Raw genomic sequence first — 13,286 nt, 5'->3', positions numbered from 1 at the left:
GTTTTCTCGTATAAACAGGAATAATGTTTTTCCTCAACGTCATCGCACTTCGTTTCTCGGTCGACTCGGTTCTGCCTCCCTTCAAAAATCTTATACCGTGCGTTAGTTAATTTTATTTACAAGAAATTACAATTCTATCGCGGTCGCAAAGGTTATCTCGTATTTTTATACTTTGTCGGTACACTCTCTTGCAACGCGAACATATTTTTTTATCTACCAATGCCTTATCTCGCCGATGACATTTGTAGCTTTACTTTCACGGGTATTTCTCATGAGTATTTTATAATCGGTGCTTTTTATTTACTTTTTATCAAAATTAAGTCTATTATTGACTTTCCGGACTTTCTCAACTGGACAGTTGTATTATCTTAGAGCCGTCGCTCTTCAACGGAAGATTCCGATCTTCGATTTCCAAGTTTCCCGGCGTCGAAAGAGGAAAATGGAGGCATGCATGGTGTTGCAAGGCCGACAAAATATCATAAGCTCAGCGGAATGGACGCGAATTGAATTGCAAAGTGCCTTTCCTCCGACTGACGCGTCGAATCCTCTTAACCTCTCGAAAGGTCATCGGTTATGTGTGTATATATATATATATACATATATATATAAATTTTTTTCTATTATTATTTTTTGTGTTTATTATCACGCGACCGCGGTAACGCAACTTATATTGGTCCTCATGGGAGTGAGGAGAAAAAAGAAAGAGGATACTTCCCGCGTTAGTTTCCCCTTGATTAAGCGATGCATTTATTTTTTACGTAACCAACTCGTTTTACGTAATTATACTGTATATTTAATTACAACTGAAACTTAAGTCAAGCGAACCAGCGAGCAAGATGGAAGTTTAAACATATTTAACATTTTCTTTCGCAATTCACGCTCATTTACGAATCTGTCGGTTAGGTTTGTCATATCAATAATTTCGCCCTTTTAATATACTTTGTTATATCGTTTGGATTTGGAACTTTGCTTTCTCCCTTTGTCTCCGCATAACGAATGAATATTATATGCTTAATATAACGGGCGCCATGTCCTACGTCTCAACATCGAAGACAAAGGAAAAATGGTCCGCGATAAGATAGCCGAAACAATTTCAAACAATGTCCGCCCTGGTGATTTCCGGCTATTTGTCTAAAACGTCGCCCACCTTATCGGTTCGTCGACGCGTTTCGACATAATCTTACCGGCCCGCTGAATATCGTCGGGTCGGTTTTACGTTGTTTATTAAGTCCACGGCAACAAGTAGCCAGCAACGCGGCCGAGTATTGTCCGATTCCAACAACAAGATTGCTAGAATGTCTTATCGATAGGCGATCAAGCTCCCTCGAGAGCGATCGATAAGACTTTCGCTTTGAACAAAGGTACTCTTTGCATAAAAGGAATCGTGTCATTGCGTTATATATGGGCTATTCACGATGCTTTGGATAATATCGATACGATATTGCACGATAAATGGAGATCGTATCTCCAGCGGACAAGATAACTCTTGAATTTTATACGTTGTATGTATAATTATGTGCATCTCGACTTTCATTATCACGTTTTTATTCGATATTTAACGTCAAATAAAAATATTTGTAATATTTAATTTAATTTAAGCGGGCTGAGCGCTTGGGAAAATTTGATAACAAGGGGAGATAATGAAAGCAACTCTCTCTTTCTCTATCTCTCTGCTATTTGCATCAACATGAGCGATAAAAGTATTGTCGACTCTCGTTATTTCCGCCTAACTGAACGATAATCTTGACATTTACATTCCGTTTTTCGCAACAACGTTTACCGGGTTCCGGAGCCGACGGCGCTTTTAATTTAAGTGAGTCACGTAACTGCGGTAGAGTTCTTCGACATACATCGTTCCCGCCATTGACATATTTGCGCTCTTTTGTTTTATTCTCACCATTATTTTAATTTAAATGGACTACGGTGGACAGCACGCGTTGTTCACGTGTTCACGCGATGCTCGATCACCTCTGCAATAACGATACATCAGAAATGATCACCGCGGCGCGGATTGCTTCTTCGGACAAATACCGTGAAATATCGTGAAAAATAGTTACACCCATGATTTACTCGTTGAAATACGCGCAACATTATTAATTAACGTTATTAATATACTTGAAAATAAATCGAGACTAATTCGAAGTAATTTATGAGAATAACGGTGGAAGGACGATTGTCGCGAATAAAATGCAAATTCTGATCGCCCCGGAATCTTGGCCACCGACGAACACCAAATTCGAGCGACTCGCGATTGGAATCGGCAACCTACTGACACACTAATCGACAGCTTCGTCGTTATACGAGCTGGTTCCCGCGTGTGAGCATTAATTATAGACCGATACGCAACGTTACACCATTATACGCGTTGATACACGAATGAAAATTCTACAGACAATTACATATTTGACGAAAGAGAGAATTCACGCGCGAAAGGAGTCGATCGAGAAGAGTCAACGATCGTTCCGCCGCGAGTCGCGTTATCCACATATTTCAACTATAATAACGCTTCGGGGTCAACGAGGCGGAGGAGGAAAAGACGAAAGCGGCGTACGACGACGAGGATGCGCGCGAGATATTTCGCGTAACGCGACAACGACACGCGTGATTCACCCCGCCTCTTCACAGAGAACGAAGAAATACGCCGCTATAAATATAATACGTTTCTGAGTCATCGGGCTCGCGCGAGATGCCACCGCGCACCGGTGGTTGGCTCAATGGCATTTGAAATCGTCGATCGTTGACGCGCTTTCGCGACGCGCCACACGCCGTAAAGACGCACGAATTTCAACCGGAACCTCCTCCGGCTTTATTATCCGTTCCGTGCGAACGCGCCGGAAATATCTGTACGCGATTTCGTGTCGAACGATCGATCGATCGATCGTTGTCGGAGTCCGCGCGCGTGTGTCCTGAGTTTCTCTTTCGAATCAACCGAACCCCCGTCGATCGAGATCGCGTCTGCTTTTCCTCCAGACCGCTGCCTTCCATCGCGGATGACATATACGAGTTCAAAGAACTGGAAAGTACGTCAGGAGACGGAGAAGTTCAATGTAGCGAGTAATTTAATCTACTCTCCTTTCAAAGGACTTGGAACTGATCTTGAACTTTAAAGAATTGAAATTGAGGAGTCTCTCTGAAAACTCGGAATTAATCGTCTATATACATCCCACTTCTTTAAGGGTTTAAAATTGATTAATAAAAATCAAATCTTTCTTTACGATAAAATTAATTTTCTCAGATGATCAGATTATTTCTGCCAAATCTGTTAAACGTCCTTAGATATCAGTGCATATAACGACGATAGCTACGCAGGTGCGCTGATTGCAAAAAAAAAAAAGATCACATATCTTGGACTTTCTGCGGATAATAATTTGCGAGAATACTCGCGCGAGCGAATCTTGATAATAATTTATCTTTGTGCGTGCGCGATAAGGCGCGTGTAGGTGCGCTCTAACACGTGCGAATTAAACGGTTCTTTCCGTCGCTTTCTGCGAATCGGCCGGTAATCGCGCCCGCTATTGCTTATATTAGCGTCGTAATTATCAAGATCGCTCGCTCGCACGCTTTATGATAGGCGACGTGCCAGCACGAGGCAAGGGACATCGAACATGGGCGACAAGCATGCCCGATTAATTAGCATCCGGCGTTACGACGAATCCGCTCGTCTGTATGCCGCGAATCGTGCCTTACCTACGCGTAGCCCAGCAATATTAATCTTTCGAGGGTCTTTTTGTAGAATTTTGTCATCTTGCAAGACTTTAGTATTTTAAAAAAATCGAAAGATATCGTGTAACATTTTTGATTCATGAATTTTAATAATTTTTTTGCTTTGCAGCGAGGTAAAGCTCGCGCATAAATCTGAAACGCAAAACGTTTCTCGGAAACTTCGGGTTTTAAAAAGCATCAGAAAGATACGTGTGCGAACGACTCGCGAATTCGTCGGATTCGCCAAAATATTTGCCACGCGCATTTTTAGACGATGTAACCGACCGTTTTCACCCGAGACAGAGACAGAGACAGGCCGAAGGCTGCGAGGAACTTTCTAACCCAATTCCGCGCATTATTTGTGACGTTGTATTAGGCAATTGCTGGTCTAATACTGGGTCTAGGTCCTTCTCGGACGAGGAATACTAAATCGCCTCTTGTCAATCGTCGCGCGTGGCGACACAATTCGCTATTCATCATTTTGAAAAAGACGAAACGGAACGGCGATGGCAATTTGGAATTTCTAATTACAAAAGCTGGAGAACGAAAATTTTAAAAAGAAATCTAAGATTTTTACACAAATATTCTAAAGGACTCGCCAAGTGTATCCTTCCCCGAACAGAGCTATTATTTTTGTTTCCCGTTTGCACAATATATATATAAAGGAAATGTTCTAGTTTACTTACAGAGTGAAATCTTCATCTTTCAAGAATATAATAATGGTTTTCCATAAATATTTGTATAGTTAAATTTTTTTTTTTTTTAAGAAACTGATTAATACAGAAGATATTAATCTGAAATTTTATTTTTTCGTTTGGTTTATCGAATTCGAAACATTTCATATGACGCGTCAAATAAAAATTTCAAAAAAAATCAGAAAAATTTATCAAGATTTTTTTTACGGCGGGATACATTTATTGACGCGCTATTTTCATCGTTTTAGAAGCAGTGGCACCGATTAATTTCTAGCGATGTCAATTTCATAATCGTTAAGTGGTCTTCAATTCGCGAACGAGCGAGTCTATAAGTTTTACGTAATTCCCGAAGAAAACAGCTGAGAAACTATCATCTATTTATTGCCGCGTTATCGTTTTACTAACCTGAAATTAGAAAATTCGAAACGGGCGGCGCGGCACGAAGGGGAGAGGAGGACCTGTCTCGAATATTTCGCAACGCAACGTATTGCGTCGCAACGAGACGCTGAATCTTCTCTCGCCGAATCGCCATAATTTAACGCGCTACACTAGCATAACGACGATCACCGACGCGTAACGAACGGCTCTCCGCGAGGAGGCCCGTTGAACAAACGTGCGTCGCGAAGCCGAAGAACTCGAGGGCTGCGGCTTAATTACGTAATTTTTCTGATGCTTGAGCGAAGCTTCTAAGTGAATTGTCAATCATCGCATCGAGGATCAATCCGGAGTCTGCTTTCCCACGGATGTATCGGAGGAATCTATTATTTCTTTTTTTTTTTCGCGAGCAATCTTATGTCTTCACTTAAAACCATTTGCAACGTAGTTTTGCAGAAAAGATTTGATTATATCGCAGGAGCATTTCCGAGCAAGGTCAAGTTCTATATATAGAATTTTCATTGCAAATTCCAGGCGGGGGGAATGTCCTCGGGTCTTTCGCACGTTCGCACGCGCGGCGGATATAGCGCTGTCGTTTCGGGAAATCATGGCGGCTGTAAAATCTCGACGAGGAGAGAACGTCGCCGGCGTTGAATAATTAAAGAGGCTAACGAGCCGTCTAACCCCGGCGGAAACATTGCTCCGGCAAATATCGGGGTGAGGGGACCAAACGGAATCGGCGGGTTGTAACGGTTAGCGATATGTCCCTCGGAAGCCCTACCGGGGATGGTTTTGTTCTATCGTTTACACGAGTGTCGCGAGGGATGAATACGCGCGACGACAACTAATACAAACGGATCACTCGCGTCGTACTGCAGGCGAAAGAAACACATTTCTATGGATGCGCTGAAAATTAACAGTGGGAAGTAATCGCGCGATCTGATATTTCTATCGATTTACGTTGCAGTTATCTATTGTCGACGCAAATATCAAGAGTTGCCAGTATTCATCGAATCGCGCAAATCGAATCGACGTACACTCCTCGTTCGCGGCCGATATAACGGTGCGTATCTGTGCTTGCGATATTTACGACCACTCATGTCTTCATAAAGATCCGCGAAAACATTCAACAAAGCGCTTCGTTGCGATCCATCGTTTACTCCGCGGTTGGGAGAAGAAATTTATTCGCGTATACTCTTTAATGCGAAATAAAGGCGTGCGCGCATTCCTCGCGAATTAAGCAGGTAGCCACTATTGGGCGACGTAACAATATAATTTCCTGCTAAAAAACGGCACTTCGTTAAAAAGTCTATCTAGTCTCCACAATGGATTTTTTTTTTTGCACGCTACCGGGTTTCGCAATCCCGGCGCGGCTTTCACTTCTTAACACAGCTTTAATTCGTGAACTTTCGAGGCGCTATCACCGGTCGAACGGTAGAATTTATCGTGCCGTAATCGCCGTCTTCAAAATGAAATACCCGAATAATTATCGGGGTCGCAACACCGAACCGAAGTGTCCGAGTGAACCGGACTGATATTTCGCTCGTACATCATGTAATTTCGGAAGAAAACAGGTTTTCGCTTCCTTTAGCATTATCTCAACGCCCACCCTAAACAACCCTGGGAATGGGACGCAACTCGTAAAAATGTTTAAATACCTATTCTGTGGACAAAAGAAACTTTGTGTGCACACACACGCACACACACACACACATATCAGAAATAAATCATTGTAATATGTTATCGTACATTCTTACTTTTTATACTTTTATGTAAAGAGGATCGTTCACGTGAAAGATTCACGTTTCGACATTCCAAATTTCTGCTTAATCTCATATCCCAATTATTCCAGAGATGTCTTAAATTTATCGACGTTTATTTCGAGAGCTTTGTCCGATTGTGTGCGACGCGAAATCGTGGCGCGCCGTTTCGCGACGATCCGCGAAACCGGCGCAATGTTACTTTCACTTAGCGCGATTTATTTTCTACGCCGTCGATGCGCGTGCGAATCGAACGTACCTACCGTTCGCGGTCGGCGGAGTTAGTTAATTAACGTCACTTGTACGTATGTGTATACGCGTGTGTGCGTGCGCATATGCGCGCGTGTTCGGAAGAACGACAAAGAGCAAGGTGGCGACGCGAAGAGGCGAGAAGAATCCGCGCGCGGGAGAAGGAGAAGGAGAGAGATAGAGAGAGAGAGGAGAAACAAAAATACGATAGTGAGGTCACCGATTGGTTCGCCCGTACCGAGGCACACGGAGTGCACGCGCATCTTTTTTTTTTTTTTTCCCACAGACGAAAGGGGCACCTATACGATGACGTTGATGACCTTGTGCCAGATGGAGCCGCATCCTGAGCCAGGGACAGTCGGTTTCTCGGATACGCCGCTTATCTTTCGTCTCGTTTCTGTTTCACCATCGAGCACGTATAGAGATTGCGGCTGCAAAAAGTATCGGGGTATTTTCCCACCTAACGTAACGATGAATTGTCCCAGGTTTTTGAAAACGTTTCATTCTGGTAGAACCAAGCGATTTGTTAAAATTATTCTGCTCGTTATCTAGAAGAAAAAAAAAAGACTGTTTTAACACATTTCGTTCGTCTTTTTTTCTAATAGAACAAAAAGTCTTCCTATGTGAATGAATAAAAATATGTAGGATAGCAGTCAATCAAATAAAAATGATTAAATGAGAGAGTTCGCGACGAAGACTAGTTAAGAGCTAAAGATTGCCCGGAAGTTTTAACTGCTGGACAGAATTCGCCGAGATTGGTGTCAAAATACCGAATATCCCTATATATACCAACGTGTCGCGTATCCGTTAAAAATCGTGCATCTGGCAATCCTACACAACACACGCCTCGGACCTCGATCGTATGCGCGAGCGTCGCTCGTGCGTTTCCAAGGTGCTTGTCTAAGGTCGTCACGTGTGCTCGCCGTGATAAGCAGTAGCCTAGGTCGCCAGCATGCACGCGCGCTTCTTCATACTCGTGCTCCTTTAATTCGTCACGAATTTACGTGTGCGCATTCGCACTTGCGTGAACACGCGCGACCGTACGCGCACGTCTCTCACCCACGTACGCGTTTTCCTTTTTCCAGTGAAAGTTGCCCTTCTGCGTCTGATCGAGGATCGGTTACGCCGCCAGTTGCAGTTGACCGGTTAGTCTTCGCTCGGAACCAATCCGAGCACTTAAGAATATTCCAACGAAAAAACCTCAAACGGTGAAAAAAAAACCAAGGAACAAATAAATGAAAATCTCGTAATAAAAATAATAATTGAATAAAAATAAACGCAACTATAATTAAGAAACACATTGTTCAAATATATACATACATTTAGTCTTCTTTTTTAAAGTATTAATGTTAAATAAAATAAAAATTAATTTTTTAATACAACAAAGTGCACACAATCTCGGTGCATTCCGTTCCGTGGCTGAAACTTCCCGGCAATCTTTAGCTCTTAATTAGCCCCCGTCGCAATCTCTTTCATTCATAATGATTTTTATTTTACCCAATTAATTTTTATGCCGCATCTTTTTATTGATTCACCTAGAAACTTTTTACTCGGGGGAAAAAGATTTTCGATATCCTCTCAGTTTTGAACGTGTCGTGGAGCACGTCTTCGAGGAATCCTCTCGAAGATATCTCCCGATCGCGTTTTCCGAATAAAAATGCGCCGTTCCATCGTTCTCCGATGACGTACGGCGGGTTATTATTTACACATGTGTCAGTCGTCGACGACTCCAGGTCTCCGCGATGCGTATGACGTGCGCACTTACGTATTCGATTCCTTCAAAGAACCTGCGAACGGCGGTAAATCACCGTTTCAGACATAACGTTCACGAAGAAATAAATAAGCTCCATTATTAATATCCACCCTTTTTTGCGACGGTTACTCCCTTGAAAGCGATTCACCGTACTTCTCCCTTTCCGCACGTACGCACCCCAAACACATTTTACGTATTTGATGAGAATCCGCAAATGAGCTGTTGAGGCCACGCGAAAATATATCCTTCTGCCTTGGATGTTCTTCATAAATCACTGATCGGCTAGGGGGCTACGGCGAAAATAATAATAATAAATCGAGATTAGAATATTCCGCTCGGTGGCGTGTAAATTGAGGAGATAAGACTCATTAGCAAAATTCAACGCATTTCACGTCAGCGATACGCGACCGACCGACAATCGTGATTGCTCGTAATTTTTATCACGATGCGCGCGTCTATCGTCTCTCCCGTCGTTTCTTACTCCTCGGGAATCTCGTATGCGGTAGGCGTTATCGAGGTAGCGAATTATTCGCATACTCTCGTTCATAAACGCTGATGGTTACGCGCGGTTTGCAAAATCGCAGATATTTCTCGCGAGATGAGTCTCGTTAACCCTTCGGAATCTCGCTTGCGGTAGCCAGTGTCAAGTAGCGCATTTTTCGCATATTCCTGTACATGAAGTTTACGCATAAGTCTTATTTGCGTTTTCATACAGATTGTTGAACAACGATCATGCAAGACGAACCCAATTAAAATTTGTTAAAAGATCAACTATAGCAAAGCGATGTAAATGAGCCCATCAACGTAAAATACTAATAAGTAATCTTCAAAATTCTCAGACAACTAAATAGGTATAAGATCCTACGAAATATGTAAATGGGTCGATCCTAAATATGAATGTATAAGACATATCGATATTTTTTTCATACTTTATTCTCAACGTTTGAATATAATAATCTCGATGATAGATGATCGAGATATGACTCCATCGGCGGCGACTCCTGACACGTAAGAATGTGACAAATGCAACGTGCGACGGGTTACCGTTCGTTCGTTGCTCGCTCAGCTGTTGCTGCGGCCTTAAGGTAGGCGTCTCGCTACGTGCTAGTCATGTGACTGTTTGTAGGTTTTCACGTTCAGAAATATATTTCAGGCAATTTTTGCTAAGGGAAAAATAATTTTATGAATTATGGTGTAAAATTTCATACGTGCCAAAGTATGTTACTTTTTCCAAATTATGTGATTTTTCTCATTTGACTCCGTTTTGATCAGCTGATCATGCGAGTCGTCGAGAAAGGTTACAAGTGAGGTTACATCTCCTTTTCGATTGAATTTTGACAATTACTGAGAAAGGGTTTCAAAACGCATGACAGGGGTGTCAATTACTATCCAATTCGGCTAAGAAAGACGAGCCTCATAACCTGCAACTACAGTGATTAGCCAGCGGCTTGCCAAGTCTTCCCAACCTTACCTCGACCAAAGAATGTCTGCTCGATTACCGCATTTTCACTAAAATAAACTAAAAAATTAGCAGCGAAATCTCCGGTAAACTATATATTTTATGGTTGCATCGGATTCTTCGAAATCTAATGTACAAAAAGCAATGTTTTTTCTCACTTCATCTAATCGAAAAATGCGAAAAATATGTGATTGAAACCGTGATAGAGCCTTCTTTTTCTGGCCGTCTGTATGAAGTAATGCAAAATTTGTGATTTTCGAGATCGATTTTCTAGAGTAAATAGTCGGTAAGGAGCCACAGAAAAAATCGACTGCAAAGCTGATCATATAATTTGATATAAAATCCAAAATCGAAAACTTTATCTAATACATGCCCTGACGAGACGACTACCTTAAGAACCGAAATAATCCCAACCTGGCAGCGCGAGTAGGTGGGCGGTCTACTACTATCTGCATTCGTATGCGGAAAGCTGTACCGAAATAAATCGCCGTTGTTAAAGTGATTCCTCTGCGCTGCCGCCGGCACCTATACTTGAACTGCGAAAAATGCAATTCGATACCGAGGGAGAGAGAGAGAGAGAGAGAGAGAGAGAGAATTTGTGAAAGACGAAGAAGCACAGGAGGCGTGCGCGCATTGTCCGACTCGTTACACCTTATGCATGCGCGGCACAAATAAATGATTAATAGAGTACTATTGTTTCTCAATGCTCAATGACGTTATATATGATAATACCGAGAAACGCTGATAAACTGATTCTCCGATTAATTCGCAGTCCGGATTTTTCTTAGCGAATGCTCGATTACCGTCTTGTCTTGCTCCTCTTTTTTTTTAAACCTCATTGGTCGAAATTAGATAATTTGTTGACTGTGAATCCCCCGATTCGCAAAATTCCGCTAAACTCACACTCGAACCGAGATAAGAACAAGATTGCATTATCTATTATAGCGTATGCCATATGGAACTTTCCGATAGGAATGTTACGAATTTAAGGCTCCTGGGTAGTCACCGCGGCCATATTGGATTCTTACTATCGAGGCGAGGAAAACACCTAATTTTAAGTTGCGGTATTTTCCGAAATAAAAAGACATTTCAATAAAAAAAATCGCGACAGATCGTTTCAGCACACTTCAAAAATTGACCGGATACTATCCTTTTCCCTCGACAATAAACAAACAGCCATAAAACGAAGCCTAAACATACGGAAAACAAGCCGTTTTCCGACTATCGAAAGGAGTGGTGAATGTTCCTTCCGCATATATGTATATTTCTTGCAAATCTTACCATCCGGTCAATTTCACGAGTTTCACGAATACGTTAAACGTTAGAGCACAAGTACAGAGCGAATAATAAAGAAATATACCGCAACTTAAAATGAGGTTGTCAACATGTCACAAGACAGAATTCTCCATTGGAGAGAGTGAGAGGAGAGAGTGGCGTCGCCACCGTCAACGCAGAGTTCTCGGCTCAGGGACCAGGAGCCTTAATCGCTACAGCAGCAATTAGAAAGATCGAACATGTTTACGAATGAAGAACCCAATCGCTGCCCCCCCCCCCTCTTGAGGTCGGCCTAAGAATGATAATTTCCGAGTAACCCTCCCTCCTCGATCGGGATCTTCGTTCGTGCGATCTCGAGTCTCCCATGTGTTCGAATGACGCAGACGGCGTGAGAATTCGAACCGGCTGGTCGATATGTTCGGACGGTGGTGCTCGTGGCACAATGGAGCTCTCGCGCGAATCTCATCTCGAGCGATATAGCTGTGACGAGACAGGACCCAGGCCAGGCCAGAGGCAGACAAACCAGACGGACAAAACCGGCCGTCCTTCCGTGCGCTCAGTGAAATTTAAATGAGCGGCTCCCGATTTGCGCCCGCTCTCGCGCTGCCCCGCGCCGCGCCGCGCCGCTGCCTCCCTTCACAAAACTTTCATATCGCATTCTCGCGCGCGATTCGACCTTTCGTTTAAGAGAGACGACAACGACAACGGCATATCCATCCCGTCGGACGAAAGGGGAGGGAGAGATGGTCTCGCGCGGAGCCCCTATGGCCTCGATACGCGAATGCCCGTGAGAGAAGCGCCCGTCGTCCTTCCCTCCCCTTCGCCGCTCCTCAAGTATAAAGTATTACGTACGCTGGCATCGCGCGTGTTGTCTCGTCATCGTCGTCGTCATCGTCATCATCCACGTTACGCCCACGCTCTCGTCGGTCTTCTCGGCCACGTGGTCTAAGAACATTGTATATCGACTTGTCCTGTCATGTCATTTCGCTTGCCGTTCCCCAAACCTGGATTGCGATGACGTACGTCCCGACATGGCACTCGCAATTTGCGTTGCGTTGCGTTGCGTTGCGTTGCGTTGCGTTGCGTTGCGTTGCGTTGCGTTGCGTTGCGTTGCGTTGCGTTGCGTTGCGTTGCGTTGCGTTGCGTTGCGTTGCGTTGCGTTGCGTTGCGTTGCGTTGCGTTGCGTTGCACCGCTGTGTAGGAACCATGAGGGGGGAAAAAAGGAAAGGATTCCGCATGCGTAATACGTAGAGAAAGGGAGGAGAGAGAGTATTAGAACGACGCAGGGTGAGGGAAGAGCGAGAGAAACGACGACGGGAGTCAGGGGGGCGGTATACGCAAAGTTGCGAAACGGCCAGTCGCGCTCGATTGCCTCTCGATGAAATTGATTTGCGAAAAAAAGGTCGCGCCAGGCCTCGCTCCTATTTGCGTCAATCGCGGCCGATTCTTCGCGTCAACGCTCCGGCGTTGATACTCGAAATTTATTTCCAATTAATTCGCTAAACAATCGACTTTAGAAGGAACTTGGAGATGACGCGCGGAATTATCAGAAGCCTGTATGGGATTTCCTTCGCTCGACTATACTATCGAGATAGCGTTAACTTTGTTAGCAGGGAGAACATTATTTCCAGGTCATCGCGTATCCTGCGTCCTGTTAAAAAAAACAAGAAATTTATATATATTTTTTATTATCGTATATGTTATTATTGTATGTTATTTTGATTATTATCTAACTCGTATACGTATGTATTCGATATGCAAAATAAATCTAAAGGCTAAATGTTCTGTGTCGTTTTTCTTTCTATAAAAATAACTTTGTTGCGTGCGTTGAGATTGGTTCGTGAATAAATCAGGTAATTACAGAGAGCATAGATGAAAAATGTATTCGCAAAAAATAAAGCGCCAGCAAAGTGTTGCTGCTATGAAATCTATCTGTGATAAAAACAAAATGATTAAGAGCACAAGGTAGGACCGATCGTACAGCAAAAGCGTGGTGAACAGCACAAAAAAACAAGGGA

Source organism: Temnothorax americanus, unplaced genomic scaffold (assembly GCF_048541705.1).
Source record: "Temnothorax americanus isolate GAGA-0224 unplaced genomic scaffold, ASM4854170v1 Scaffold12, whole genome shotgun sequence".
NCBI lineage: Eukaryota > Metazoa > Arthropoda > Insecta > Hymenoptera > Formicidae > Temnothorax > Temnothorax americanus.
This window is presented reverse-complemented; position numbering follows the sequence as displayed.